Below are 15,874 nucleotides of genomic sequence, written 5' to 3' on the forward strand. Positions count from 1 at the left end.
TTGCGAGAAACGTGCAACACTAGCCAACACACCACATATTAGGAGCCTAGAAATGAATCACTGCGTGCAAAACATGCACCATAGAAAAACTGCGAGTAATTTTGAACTTAAAAAGGAATGTGGCTCTAGACAGGCAACGTGTGGCACCTGGGTGGATGCGCGAATACGCGAGGGGGCACGGAGAGGTGCGGGTCTGGAGGCGACCCCAGGGGATCTCGCTTGGGAAGGCTGCCGTGAGGGGGTGGGTGTAGGCGTATGGCGGTAGTGCTGGGCAATGCAGGTGACCAGGGGCTCCGACGCCTACCGCTCGGTCCACAATCTTCGAGCGTGTCGGTGAGCCGACTCGTTGGTGCGAGTTCACGCGAACGCCCGCTTTACTAGCTGGCACTGAACTAGAATTTCACGCCTGCAATAGACGCCTATGCAATCGCGCCGTATCCTTCATTCGAAGGCGGATGTGGTTCGCCCTAATTCTATACCGTACTCCCTGCTCATGCGCAGAAAGACTCTGAACGTGACCTTGCCTGCCGAAGGCTGGGCGAGTGCACGTCCTTTGTGGAGGCGGCGAGTCCGAATGGCATCGACTGGGCTTTAGTGTCTGGATTATACTGATGGGCCCTGCTTTAGTCCTGTGTGATCAATCTGTCGAAAGAAAGCCTCCCGTTTCCCATGGAACATCATCGAAAGAGCCTTCGAGTATTCGACTCTTTCCTGCTTCTGGAAAAGTGTGAGCAACTGGGTAACCCAGCGAGCGGATACCTTGCGCATTTGGAAGTAGTCTTGAGTCTTTTTTTTTTTTCACGGACCCTACACTAACCTTGACATTTCTTTCCAGGCCTCGAATGATTACGCAGCGATTTTAAAAAATAACGGCCTCTACTGGCTGCATGGTGTGTTCGTCGATAGCGATGTGAGGTTGCCCTGCAATTTTACTTGTTTCCACCGAAGTCCGACAACATTTGTATTGAAGATGCCAGTTATTGACTACACCGGGCGACAACTTTCTGTGGCAGCATAGCCAAAGCTACGCAGCTGAAGCGCACTTTTGTTAGTATGCGCCGGCATGTATTTCCAAGTGTGAGCATCTGTAGACTTCGCAGCATAACACAAAACATATAATCTATTCTTTCTTTTCTTAATAAAAATTTCTTTTTGTAATAAATAAGAAACTTGCTGCGTCAAGAGTTTCCGCTTTCTGTTGTCTATCGTTTTTTATCACACATGTTCACATCTGGTTATGCTGCTCCTTTAAACAAAGATGGCTCGGCAGCATGCAAGCATGAACGGCTCCTCGGAAGCTCATCTGAATTCATTGATCAGAAGCATATCATGAAAGCGGTGTCTTCCGGAATGTTTTCGTTTGCTGCCTACGATAACGGGAAAAGGCGCTGTGTAGCGTGCAATCGATGCTCAAGCGCGTAGCTGGTCGCTATGGCCAGCCGCCTCAACGCCGCCACCCTGGCCGTCTTCCGCGGGTCCTCCAGCTGTGCAAGCCCAACTTCGATTACGAGTTGTAGGTAAAAGAAACTGCCCATTTCGTAATTGCGTGGCTTACAGGCTCGGTATTCTCGGTTCACTGCCACAGATGTAATCATTTTGGCAAGATTTCACGTGTAGCACTCCAAGCGTCCGCGTGTACGGCCGACAGTGCTCCTGGCGCTTTGCGTTGACAGCCTCCTACACATCGCTAATGCAGTCACCTTATTATTTTTTTTTTCGCCTCCAGCACCGAGACCCGTCGAGGGTCGCGCTAGAGCGCTAGCAGTGCAAGTTGCGTCCACTTGCGTTCCACCGCGGCAGCAGGATCCACGACGTTCGCTTCACTGCGCGAAAACAGCGTGCCAGGAATGCTGCTGCTGCCCGTAGACGCTGACGGCGTCTCATGCCCGCCGCACTAAAAGTGTCCCGAAAGGCAACAGTGACCTTCGGTCCCCTCGTTGCTTAATGCATTCATTTATTAATTCCCCGAAAATAGACAACCGAAAATGCCGACCTTGAATGCCATGGAATTTATGAAATAGCTTGTTCCATTACGTTTGACTTCTAATTGCGCCGTTCCTGTGTGCTCCGTGGTTTTCAAAAAAAAAAAAGAATGCTTGCTTCTATCAGAGTACTTCCTACTCTCTTTCGATATGCAAAATATCGCTTCTCATAGGACATTATTGCAGTGCACTGTGTTCGTTTGCACACGTACTTCAGTAGCGCACCTGTAAGATCAGAGGAGACGTTAAACTAATATGTCCCCGAGAAAAGCTCGACAAATGATGATGATGATGATGATGATGATGATGATGATGATGATGATAACGTTGATGATCACTATAACAAAACACGAAACTGAAACAGCCAGCAGAACGTTAGGACTACTTGGCGTAGTAACCCAACCATGCTATCACCGCCCACAATGCTTTGGCTGTGCCGCCACAGAAAATTGTCGCCTGGTGTGCATGATATGATGATGAATCCTCCCCATAAACCTCTTTCATCTTATCGAACTTCTCCCTCGGTGTGTGACCTTCCAAGTAAATGAACTTGATGGCTTCTCTGTATTCCATTGGGTCTATTACCACACTTCGCACCACTTCAGCACCTGTGAACGATAAGCCCCTATCAGTTCAGAGTTGACAATAGGCACGTAGCCTCAGAGTATATATTTACACATGCGCAGTTTCAGCGTCCCGCGTGATCGATATAGAAGTGAACCACGGAAAATTTTTAACTGAACACTCATATTTCCTACTAAGCGTCGCCGACACTAGTATTACAGTGTCAGGCGCTAAGGCAAGAGCAAGCAACAGTACCAGCAGCCAGACACGAAAATATAATAGGGTGTCCCATCAAACGTTAGCCAAACTGTCAAAATAAGTAATAAAAGTCGCCTGCGATTACGATACTCCCTAAAGCGAAATTTGAGCGCAGCTGTATGCGTGTTTTCACTTCGCGAAATGTTGGCTGGCGCGGACAGTGTCTCGCGCGGCATGTTGCAAACGGACCGAAGTGTGGCGCGGCTGCCTCACTAATCGTGGCGCGTGGGCGCGATTCACTGCATCCGCCGCAGACAGACTTCCGCTTACGCAACGCCTTGTTTCCATAGGCAACGCTCGCTACTCTGGTGCCATTTTGTAGCTATCGTCGCCGCAATGCCCGTCATGCGCGGCACTGCGCTTTTCTTCTTACGCCCAGACCACACATACACTTGCGGACGCGCGCAAGCTCGCGCCCGCGCATGCGCAGACGGTGCGGCATGGTTCGTACGCTTCGAAACGCGGCGTGATTTCGGGGAACAGCGCTTCTCTGTTATTGCACGCTAGAGCTGCCTCGCGTCGGCGCTCCTGGCTACGCAGCTACGGCGCGGTACATTAAACTCTCAGTGAAACAGATTTATATCATGCAAGAAAGTGCTTCTTCTTTCCTTCTTGTGCTGATCTAACAGCTATAAAAATGTAATAATTACGTTTATAGATATCTGTCACTGTCACTAACAAAGTACGAAGCGGCGTCTGCCAAAGCGTCTTTGTGGACGCCATAGGCTGCTGCGCTGTGGTATGCATGGGAATGCCGGTATATTGTGACTTCGGATTGGCATCGTTCTCGGACAGCCAGGTAAGCACCGGGCCCTCTGTCACAATGATTCATATTCTACTAAAACAGCAAGTAAAAAGCTGTTTTAGCTTTATTACACAAAAACATGTTTTGTTTAACTATGAGAACTTCTTATTGCATGTACAACTATATGTAAAAAGTATGTGCGGGCCGCTAAATTTGGAGGACAGACGACAAGAATCGCGCTCACTTTGAAACAGTTTGTCGTCTGTTCTTGCCTTTCTTCCCTTCGTCATGCATTGTAGGTGAGTAAAGAGGCAATTTGCGTGAATGAAAACATTTTAAGACGATGTTACTTCAAGAACGCGTTATTTGTGTAGCCCTATCCACGTTTTAGACGAAGCCTCTTACAACACCAGCCAACACAAGCCTCGCAGACACATATACCGTCATTCCCATGACGGCACGGCGCCCCTTAAGAAACTCCCATAGAGTTTCCTACAAAATTACTAGAGGGAACTCTGGCGCTGCAGTCGTTGTCCTACCATGGGAATGATGGGAAGTACATGGATTTGTCTGATCTTCGTGCTTGTGGATTCAGACGTTCTTGTGGCTTTGTATATTACGCTATATAAATCTTATTGTCGTATATTTCAGCGCAATCTATATTCTTCGAAGTGTAGAAGACGCCGGGGAACGCGTACAATTGCTATTAATTGCAATGATTGAGCTTGTTCATGTGCCCAAATCGAAACGCACCAAGCGTCTCAAAGCACTGGCATGCCCGCGATAAATTCATAAGTGCGTTTCATTCGCTTGTCGATACATGCATCCGTGGCTTAATGGTTTCAATATCAGGCTTCTGTACTAGAGTCCCTGTGTTCGAATCCTGCAGTCGGGCAATTTTAATGATGTTTATTTAATTATTTATTACGCCATAAACTGTTGAAAATGACGAGTTTACTTAGTCACAAAGCCGTTTGAAGCCAAAAAGGACGAAGTTTAGGCAAATCCATGTACTTCCCATAATTCCCATGCTGGGACAACCGCTCCCATTGTAGCTCACGTAGACACTAGCGCCAGAGTTCCCTCTATGGAAACTCCCATAGACGGTGGCGCCAGATTTCCCTCTAGGTGTTATAGTGAGAAATTCTATGGTGAATGAAAACCGCCATTCCTCGCGAGGCGCGCCAGGCGCTAAGCGCGCGGACGCGAGCTTGCGCGCGTCCGCAAGCGTACGTGTGGTCTCGGCTTTCGCCGTACCGTCGTCCTCCGCTTGCCTCCTCGCGCTCTCTTCGCTATCGCCGCATTTCATCCTCACTTCGCGTTCGCTCGTTCATGCTGTGGTCGTTCGTTGGGTACTGCGGACGCTTGCCGCAGGAACGGGCGCCTATAAGAGTTGCGCTCTGAGATATTCAAACACATGATGGAAGATGCGGTTTTAGGATCTACGGTGTTCGGGCGTTAGGCGTCTGAAGATTGAACACCGTAAAGCCCAAACCCTATGAGAGTGATTTTGCGCGCGACGGCGACGAGCGACGAAACGCGCTGTCGCTCGAACAGATCGCTCGGTCTTGTCGCTCGAGTGCTCGCTCCTGGAAATCTAGAATTCGTCGCTCTTGGCCCGAAAGTGCTGGGAGCGACTAGCCAATAGCGCGAAGCTGGAACGGGATGTTACATCAGTCAAGTACTACCGAGTGTCGCACGGAACGAGCAAACGACTAAATTTCGATACGTGCAAGGATAAGAACCTACTGCAAGACCTTCAGAAATATTTTACGCTGCTCCTTACAGCAAAACATAAATTTAAACAAAGCACGCGTAACGCCAGTTTTGGCGCGTATATTGCTGCGCTCATAACGGCGACACCGGGGAGACTTCGCTCAAAGCCGTCGCTCGCACGGGGCACGACTTGTAGGCGACGAGCGAACGCGACAGCCATCCCGATCGTGTCGCTTGTCGCTTTCGCGAGCAAGATCGCTTGCATGGGGATACTTAAGTCGTATAATCGTATCTGGCATCATAATCTCTAAATCTTTTTTTTTTCTTTAAACAGCTTCTCGAACTTCAGCTGGGACACACGGTGTATGCTTGCAATGATAACAATCTTCGTTTCCGTGCTCAGCGCTGTACACGTTCCCGCCCATTTGCCATTTCGTTTTATCAGTAGTGTTATCTATTTTATTCTATTTTTTATGTGATACATTTCCCAGTTTGGTCAGCATTTGGTGTCTCTTGCTAAAATTCCTTGCAACGAAAACATCTGCTATAATACTATTATTTCTTATATTTTTGCAACGAGATTACGTTGGCATCGTTGTGTATAGGAAAGAAGCCATTACTCGATCGTGCCATGGGCTGCATGTACAAATGGCGTTCCCGATGCAACCTATATACTCGATTTTATGAATCTCACACGTCGGATTTCAAAGCTTTCAAGCTACGACACGACTATAATTCCGGCCGCCATGTATATATGCTAGGCGGGACTTCGTATACCTCGTATGTTTGTGTTGCGTGAATACGGTGAACGATGAAGTAGCGTTCGCCAATTTCCGAGGCCTTGGGCAATTCTTTCCGATTGAGCACGCGCTTCATCGAGTTCTCGTTTAACGTGACGCGCGTTCGCCTCGCTACGCTCGCCTCGTGCTGTCACAGCGCGACGTCAGCTCTGCAGCGAGGAAGACGAGGGCTATCGGAGGAAGAGCCACAACGAACCGCGACGCGGTAGCAGCGGGTCGCGATCCACGGGGGAAATAATAGAGACGAGGGAAATGCTTCGCCCAGCGCAATTGCGTTCATCGAAATGCGTGTCCTCCGCTGGCTTCTCAATTCGCAGCGGGCGCTCCTCGGTCTCGATCGATCGGCGGTGTAAACGCTGATGCAGCGCTTGCCGCATTTTCCGCGGAAACCCGGGAATCGCTTGCGATGGCGCACAGTCAGGTATACGCGTCGCCGTGCGGCCTCGGCGACCCGCCAAGAAGAAAGCGGTCGCGTATTTCGCCAGCCGTGCGCTGCGCGGCCCGAGTTCTTGATGATGGACGAGTGGCGGCGGCCAATCAAAGCTTGTTTAGCGGGCTTAATAACACCGTGACGAAAATCGCTTGCCGCCAGATCCAATCTCTCGGCGGCGGCCTTTCTTCGAGGCGAGCTTTGCGCCAGCGCACGGCCTACGGTATTGCGGGTGCCAATATGTGGTTGTGTTGCGATTGCGTAACTTGCGTTGCGTGCTTTGAAGAGTGAGGAGGAAAATAAGGCACAGGCTTATACTTACGAGTTCGGGAAGGAGTGGGAGGTGATTCAGAAGTCTGAATCCTCCGACCGTCTCTTGTCGATGCAGTGCTCACGTGCGTGTGCTGTGGTGTGTTTGTGAGCACTGCCACTCAAACAACTGAAGGAGCTGTACCGAAGCGAATCGCATCTGTCTATGCACCCTGCTGGAGACGCGTTCACTCTCTCTTTTAGAGCTCTTTCTTGACGCCAGCAGAGCCTTCGCAGCGGATACTGTGTCGCACGCGCACCTATATCCATCCCTGCGTCCACATCAAAAACGGCGTGTGTGCGTGCCTGCATGTGTCAGTGTGTGCGCGTATTCTCGCGCTGCAGGCGCAAGCGTGTACGTCTCAGCCGCTGCGCTGTTGGGCCCTCCCCGTTTTATTTCCGGTTTGGCACCGAGCCCAGCGAGAGTGGCGGACTATCAATCTTGGTTGCGTACGTACGTCATCTCTTCGAGGAGTTTCGGCTCGGGCTAAAATTTGTGCACACGCTGCCGAGCGTTAAACTGAACGGGATTTGATGCACGACGAGGCCGACTTGCCTCTATTGCCTTATACTATGCAGGAACGAACGTGCGAGTTTGCTTCGCTGGCCGAAGCAGCGACAAGTTCAGTTCAACTATACCGATAAAAGAAGCAAAAAGAAAATAGTAAAAAGCCAATCATTGCCTGCTCAGAGGACATTTCAAGTACGTGCAAACATTTGAGAACCCTCGAAACACAATTTCCCGACTCTCTCCGCGAAAAGCGCTTGTCACTAGCTGTTAAAAAAATATCAGCAATAAAAATAACAAAGAAAAAGAAAATCAATATGACCTACATTGTTTGTGCGTGAATTCAATCTTTCCCTCGTCAGCTGCACTTTCCCCATTTTTTGTCCTTCGCACATGACAGAAACGGATACGGCGTGCTTGTGAAATTCATTCCCCCGCCCCCCCCCCCCTTTTTTTTTCTTTACGTTTTTCTTTTGTGGGCGTATATACGTCGGTTTTATTAAGTCCGCTCGCTCGGTGGCGCCTTCGACGGGAATGATGGATGCGCGCAGCGTGATCGATGTCTCCCATCAAGCGGCTTTTAAACTCCAGGAACGTCCGCGCGGCGCGTGCGATATCGTTCGGGGAAAGGAAACTTGGATCGACGCAGGATAGGCGGCTCCTCGCAGATATTCCCGTTGTGCTCCGAGCGTTTCCTTCTTTCATCCCCTCCCTCTGCCGTCCTTTCTGTGTTGCACAGCCACGATCGGGTGGAGCGCGCTTTTAGTGCAGGCGCGAGTTTCTCGTCGTCCTGAAGAGCGGTTTATCGATTCGCGCTTCATTTAGCAGCAGCTCTGCAGCTGTGAACGCAGTGTCGTTCGCGGTACAGCGTATTTAGCGTATATCGCTTGGGTCTCCGAGGCGTTCGTGGTCCCTGCGAAACGTAGGCGTGCCTCCCTCTCTCATCGCGCTGCGGCTCTTCTTGTCCGAATCTTCCATGAATGACCAATGCTGCGCCGGCCGCGGCCTGCCCTCCGTGGGAACGTGTTTTGCGCGTTTCGATCGCTTCGAGAGAGCGCGCGGCTGTGGTTCGCGCGACGGTCTGTTGCCTGCCGCTTGTGTGCGGGCTGACTTTCTTTGCATCGTTGTCTTCCCGCGCGTTTAGCGCGCCTTCGGGCGAAGCTGTATAGTGCATCACTCGGGCCCGCGATTTTCGTTGCTAACCCGCGCGTCGGAGCTTGAATCGCAACGTTTCTATTTTTTTTCCTTCTTCCTTTCTTAGTTGTTTCTGATAGTGTTTTGTTAGGCGCATAGCCGTCTTGTGCTGTCAATGCAATCCCCGCTTTCGGTTAATACAGACGTCCGAGTCGTCAGGCCTGCTCGGCCAATCTGCAGTGCACGACAATGTGAGCGAAAGATTTTCGTGTGACGCGCTCGGCCTCGCTCGAGTCTGTAGGAGGGGGGGGGGGGGGGAAGGAGGGGCATCATCATCAGCAGCAGCATCATTGTCGTCTTCTTCATTGCCGTCGTCCTCCTGCTGCAGCGGCTCATCATATAATCACACCACCACCATCATAGTCATCATCACTATCAAATCCTATCAGGACGAAGGCCCCTCTTGAAGATTAATTACTGTGCTTGCCGTGCGGCATGCTGTAAAGAAAAACGAAAAGAAAGAAAGACGTGCGTGTTTGTAGTGATCTTTCGTACTTATTATGACTTTGCCAGTGTATAGGATATCGCAATATGCGTAATTTTCCGTTGTTGCACGCGGCATTGCAAGATCAATGCACCAGCGTGAAACCCGACCAATTCTTTCCGACTCCTAGCTGCGCACAAATTGGTTGCAGCGAGCCGGTCTACGCGGCTGTATGTCCGCAGTAAAGATTCGTGCGCCGTTGAAACGCGACTTAATTCACGATAGCCAAGTTTTGTCGTATCGACAAACGACTGCATGTATTGTGTTACGGTACTGTGCACGGCACTATTGAAATCGTGTACACAGAGCTGTGAAGGGACTCGAGAGAGGCGCTGGACACCGCCTTGCTCGAAGGCTTCTCGAATATGGGGCATGGTTCGTCACTCGAGCTCGTGCTGTCGTCTTCTCGTCTCGTGTCCCCGTCTTACTGCACTGTTAGCACCAAAATGGGAAACAATACAGCAGCCATTTGGAGAACACGCACAACAGCTCCTGATTACAGAAAGCACGTCTCCTCCCTCCTTGCGTTTACCGATCGGGATATATGCGCGCGGAGCACGTTGAGCGTCACTGTGTATGCTTTCAACTGGACAGCTTCAGGGAGCGACCGGTTTGGTTCTGTTTTCGTCGCGTCTTTGGTGTTGCGCTGCTAAGCGCGAGGTAGTGAGATGAAAGCCCGGCCACGGCGGACGAATTTCGATGGGGGCGAAATACAAGAACACCCGTGTGTACACAAGTATAAAAAACCCCAGCTGGTCAAAATTAATCCGCAGTCCCGCGCTCCGGGGCGCCTCATAATGAGATCGTAGTTTTGGCACGTAAAACCCCATAATCATGTTTTCGTCGCGAAATCCAGGGCTCGTCGATCGCTGAGATATCGGCGACTAAGATTTTAATTCTGTTTGTTCTTCCTGCGGTGTTCTTGAATGAAAAGCAGACAACATTCAAAGAAAGGCACGAGCGAAAGTCTGAAGTAAAGAAAAGGAAACGCTCCATGTTATGCCTATAATTAAGGCTTTACCGTACGTACAGGCCCCGACAAAAGTGGTATACTCCACGCAGTCCACGCAGCGGGAGCCGGAGCAGCGGCACATTAACGGCACACTGCATTGTGACGTCATCTACAGGCGGCATCTGGGATCGAGACAGCCAATGGGCGCCCTTTATTATCGGCATACATGATCCCAGATGCTGCCTGTAGATGGCGTTGCGATGCAGTTTGCCGTTGCTCCGGCTCCCGCTGCGTGGACTGCGTGGAGTATACCACTTTTATCGGCGCCTGTACGTACGGTATAAAGTTAGGCAAAACCCGCACTGGAGCTCGTTCAGGAGCTGCCGTGTTCGAGATTGAGTTATGCCATATATAAAATGAGGTGGAGGTAAGAAGAAACACAAAAAGAAAGAACGAGAAGTACAAGGGGGGCAAACGACGATATGTCGAAGGAAGTATACGGACGAAAGCCCAAGAGGGGGATGCGCGTACTTGTTGGAGAGCAGGGCAGGTTGGAAGGGCGGCGTTCCTCATAAACGTCGGTGACGCGCCGCAGTCCCCGCATCCGCCCATAAAGCACATGTCGGTGTGCGTGCGTGCAGGTACATATACACGCGCGTTGCAGCGGCAGCCGCCGGCACTCGACGGTCCCGGCGTGTCGCGCAGTTTGATTGCCGGGCGATTAATCTGTCACGCGCCTGCGAACGCGGGGATGGCCAACAGCGCGGCGCCTCTCGCAGCCTGCGTGCGCGGAACACTCGCTGCTGCCTGCTTGCTCGACGCACCTGCAGGACTCCCGGCGCCTTTCGATTGGACGTCGTCTCCAACTCGATGCTGATAAATCAAAACCCGCGCAGTGTCACTTTTGAGAACTTGGTCTGGCGCAGCAGCAGCCGCTTTGTTTCTTCTTTTATCTCGATGGTCGCTTCTTCTCCGAGCGCTCGCTGTGGGCGTCTGAATTCATTCGAAGCCTGTTCGAAGTTTTGCGTTGCGTTTCTTACGCATGCGATCTGTCAGAATCTCTTTTGAGACGTACGGTCCCTCGTATCTCTTTCTTCCGTACACCTGTACCTCTCCTTGTGATCATATTTCTGCGAATATTCCAACTGGAGCACGTCGTCGAAGGGTACGCGCTCGAGCGCTGTACCCAGCCTGCGCCTTCGATGCCTTCCTCCTGGTCGGCGCTGGAGCGTCCCCGCCGTCGTTTTCGAGGCGCGATCCGCGCCGACGCGGGCTCCGACCGCGCACCTCTCGTGGCGCCGCCGCTGCTGGCTGGGGACGGCGATTTGTCGCTTCTCGTTGTCCGCGCTACACGACCGGGCTGCCTCCCGGTGACTGTACCGGCTGCAGAGAGAGAGAGAGAGCAAAACATCTTTATTATTAATATTTGAACGGCGACAGCAGTATGGGAGGAACCCTCAGTCCAGGGTCCCTAAGATGATTCCGGCGATGTTTCGAGCCCGTTGTATCACAGCTCGGAGGACCTGGGGAGGTCCGTCGCGGAAGGCATCGTCCCACAGCTCTTTGTTGCGTAGGGGGTAAAGAAGAGTTGGCAAGGGAGGAAAGAGGTTTGCAGTGCACTCAATCGTGACGTGGAAGATTGTGGGCGAGCTGCCACAGCCAGGGTAACGATCTGCATAACAGTGTGGGTAGAATTTATTGAGAAAGACAAGATTTGGAAAAGTTGCGGTTTGTAACTGGCGTAATGCCATTGTTTCCTCCCGCGAGAAGGACGGCGGTGATGCGGCGTGGGTGCGACGAATGCGTGTATAATGACGGAGTATGTCTTTGTAACGGAGCAAGGGATCCCCCCACTCTGAACTATTCGCCTCACCATGCCGAGCCGCCCGGAGGGAAATTTCTCGGGCAACCGCATGTGCGCGTTCGTTGCCCGGCAACGAGGTATGACCAGGGGTCCAGAGTAAGTGGGTACGGGGAGGTGTGTTTGATGTATTTTGCGGGATCTGTTTGAGAATTTGGTGCGCCGCTCTCGGGATGCCATGTCGCTCAGTCGCAGCGATCGGCGCGATGTTGGAGGGGCAATGTGTGTTTCACCGCGCGTTGGTAGCTCTGTGGAGTAATGTCGCGCGTCAGTTCTAGCTGTGTTTAGGGTGTACCCGCCACCATTTGCGGCTTAGTAGCTTCATAAATTTTTGTTTCTTTCGCTTACTGAAAGGAGAAGCTGCACGCTATCCAGATCGGGAGAAGGACGCCGCTTCAACATAAGGCACGTACCCACTTGATCGCCGCCGTCGTCAACCTCTTCATCCTTACAAATCGCGCCAGCTGCTTATATACATGCACACTCAACAGTAGTTTGTTCTTCTGCAAAAGCAAACACTCATCCAGGAAAAAAAAGTTGCGGCTTCCGTAGTAACAACGAAACTAGAGTGTTCTAAACGGAACCACCCCACCGACGCCGCGCAGGCCGCACGCTCATACTTGCGATGTTGTGCAGCGCCTCACTGACCGTATCTGCAAGCTGTCGTAAAGTCTCAACGCTTTTAAACGTTAAAAATGGTGTACCTATTCTATTATCGAATAAAAATAGGAAAATTCGAATATTTGACTAATTTCCATGTTGTTCTTATTTAACGATGCAGGCTTGAATACTTTGTGAGCAGGAGGCAACCTTGCGCATCGCTGCGACGGATATGGCGCTGCCGCAAACGCATGTGAAAGCTGTGAGCGAAAATCGCTCTGCGACGTGCGCGGCAGAACGATTTTTTTCGCCCCCAATCGCGCCATGTGAAACAGCCTAATGTCGACACTTGTTTCTCATGACCGCGCCAGTGCGTTCGGCCCAGGTGTGGCCGTGCCTCTTGTGCGCGGGCTTGTTCGCCCACGTACGCGCACCTTTTCGTGTGCGCGTACACAACCGAGTCGGGACGCGTGCTTTCGACAATGCTACGGACGTGCGGACTCCAGCTCGCGCTTTCACTCGCGTCAAACCCGCAAGCATATGCGACAGGCCAGCCGCCACTATGTTGGCGCGAAAATACATGTATATATAAACAGGAGCTTTTCCTCATTTTATAGCAGAGTACGTTGCGGCGAGTTCGTGATCCTTGATTCAGTTTGCATGTGTCAGTCGTCGTTGTATAGGGGCGCGCGTGTGTACTCATCGAGCACACTGCCGCGAAGGCGGGGGTTGGCTGCTCTAGCAGGGTCTGCCAGTTTGTCTGCGGCAACACCGATCGTTCTCTGCGAACACGCTTCGTATGTACTTACTAAGTGCCGAGAAAGGCCCGCTTGCGTGAGCTTTCGATCCACATTGCACAACCCAGTGCATAGTCACCCGATAGCCATTGAGATGTGGTTCTTGCGGGGGGAAAGGAGGAAAGCTGGCACTATCTTCTGCAACCCTTGCGAGAGCACGGCTCAGCACCAGCGGGGATGGCGCGATGGGAGTAAAGGAGATGGAAGGTAGGAAGGGGAAATGTACAGGTGTCGCCGTGGCAGCTACATAGCAGACCGGCCGAGAGGGCACAGTGGCTTCGACCGAAGGGGTGAGCTGGTGGTAGACCACGGCAGGTGGCCCGGCAGAAGCTAGGTTGTGGCGGTACAGGGGGCTCGAGCAGGGGCGTAGCCGGGGGGGCTTATGGGGCTTCAGCGCTCCCCCCCCCCCTTAATTCTTTCCTGCTGTCCATGCACCGCCGACCAAAGCAGCCCCCGGCGCCGGAAATCATTCTGGATTTTCTCTAGAATGTTTTTTTTTTTTTTCACGCTCGAAAAGACATCTCAGCGCTAAAATTGCGAACTCGGGCTTGGTTTCGTGGCAACGCCCATGCACCGGGAGTCACATAACGCAAGCAGCCCCATCCGAGCACAAAGTTTCAAGGGCGTTTTGATAGCGAACGGGCTCGCCGCGGCATCTCGCGGAGGCCGCGGAATCTACGGAGCACGTGGATGTCAATTCCCAAACTTTATGGGTATAAAGTTCTCATAAACTTTTGATTCGAAAGGTGCACTGGCATTTCCAAACGTGTGCTTTCGATTTTCAACTGCTGAACTTTGTGGGTTGAATGTTCCTGTAAATATTTGACGCCAAAGGTGCATTGACTTTTCTAAAGTCTTCCATCGGAACATACGAGACAAGCCAAATCAACACACTATCAGACAAGTTGACAATGCACGCAGCGAGGTCCCATGAGACCAAGCGTTGTGGTGGTTTATTCGCGCCGTCATGTCACATAAAAAAATACCAACATTTCTTTTTTTTCACCTGCGCCAAAGCATCCATGTCAAGACACTAAAGCCAGCGAAGGTAACTACGTTCTTATTTATTTCTTCAACTTTGACTTTTATTTGAGAGGACACATTGAGCCTCTTCAATTTTTTTGTACTCGCTACTCACAGGCTGCCAGAGCCAGCCAGAGCGCATGCATTTTTCACGTATTGCCTTGACCACTGCGCGGCGCACTTCGGTGCGCGTTCGGTTTTCTCTGGCCGAATGCATTTTTGCCTAGCAGAGTTTTGGATGCTTTCTGGCTAGCAGACGAGAAAAAGAAACAATGGTCGCTCGCCGCCATCACTGTGGGGACTCGACGGATTGCACCGCGTTGGCTTGAGTGCAACCACTCCAGAAAGTCTTGTCTCGCCGGTTTAGGATACCGAGCAGTATGCACATGTTTTTCGGTGTTCCAAGCGTCTCGCGTTTTCTTCGATATTCCTTTGGTAGCCACAATAGTTGCCCAAAGTAGGCATTCGATTGTGGCCAACATACTTTCCTTTGCGTTTTTTATTTCGGTGCCCCCGCCCCACAGAAGGAAAAAAAAAAAGAGAAACATTGTTGCGGCGCAGCGAATTGTCGCACGGTGAAAGTTCGATATTGTTACTTCTTTTGCGCAGAGTAATGGGCCATGGGACGCTTCAGTTGCCGGATACTCTTATTATATTATTTCGATAGAAATTATATGGACACTCAGGCGCATTCCTGTCGTCGTCGTGGCCCTCATGTTTCGTATAAAGTCCAAGGGCGATAACATTGCGGCTGTATGTGCGAGTGAAAGCGTGGGGGGGGGGGGGGGGATGAGCCGACGATGGTGGCTCAGTCTTGTTTGCGCAAGGGAGAAAAGAAGGAGCAAGCGCGCCGCCTTCCGTCTTGCGGGATACATAGGGGGGGGTAGTGGATAGAATGGGGGCGGGATCTAGGATTCTGTGAATCTGTGATTTCACATGTTTATTTGCCTTGTTTGACACATTATATACAGTGACTTTATTCTTAGATACGTAGATTTATTGGAGACTTATACATATATTTAAATATCTTGTTGCGAGATTTTGTGTATACGTGCAGTGAACTTTGTTTCCAGAGACACTTTACTGCCCTTTATCAAGCTGTATCTTCGCATCTGTATATTCTATTGTATCTTCGCATTTCTGATGTATGAGGGCGAGTCAAATGAAAGTGAGCCTACCCACCCCGCGCAATAATGGCTAGGTCCATTATCTGCCAGGCACGCGCGTAGCACACAGGCATCTCTCATTTACAAAACTGACATGCAGAGGTGAGGATGAATGTTCTTTAATGCTCCCATACACTTGGTTGAACATAGTTGCGTGACGTAATGGATGCTATAGAAGTGGAGCAGCGTGACGCCGTGAGGTTTTTGACAGCTGAAGGTGCTTCCCAAAAAGAAATTAGTCGCCGTATGGCTGCCGTGTACATTGAACATTGCATTTCATTGGCCAATGTGAAGCGCTCAAACGGTTCAAAGAAGGACGTGAAAGTTGCAAAGACGATCCGAGACCGGGCCAAAGCCATCGTGCAATCACCGCTAACAAAATTGCGAAGGTTGATGAGCTGATGAGGCAAGAACGGGGGACAAGCATCGATGAACTGGCAGAGCGTGTGAACATCAGTCACGGTTCGGTTCACGCCATAATTCAT

General features: G+C 51.1%; 1 protein-coding gene across 4 annotated transcripts in view; it reads left to right on the forward strand.

Annotated features, from left to right (window-relative positions):
* Positions 1 to 15,874, forward strand: part of LOC142571392 (putative polypeptide N-acetylgalactosaminyltransferase 9) — a 305,969-nt gene that overhangs the window by 103,963 nt on the left and 186,132 nt on the right. The window contains exon 1 of one of the 4 annotated variants that reach the window (XM_075679702.1): positions 14,123 to 14,248. The exons of the other annotated variants lie outside the window; for them this stretch is intronic. The gene's annotated coding sequence lies outside the window, so the exon portion shown is untranslated. Of the gene's footprint in view, positions 1 to 14,122; positions 14,249 to 15,874 lie in introns of those variants that run through there. 4 annotated transcript variants of the gene reach the window in all.

This window comes from Dermacentor variabilis, chromosome 2 (assembly GCF_050947875.1).
Source record: "Dermacentor variabilis isolate Ectoservices chromosome 2, ASM5094787v1, whole genome shotgun sequence".
Lineage (NCBI taxonomy): Eukaryota > Metazoa > Arthropoda > Arachnida > Ixodida > Ixodidae > Dermacentor > Dermacentor variabilis.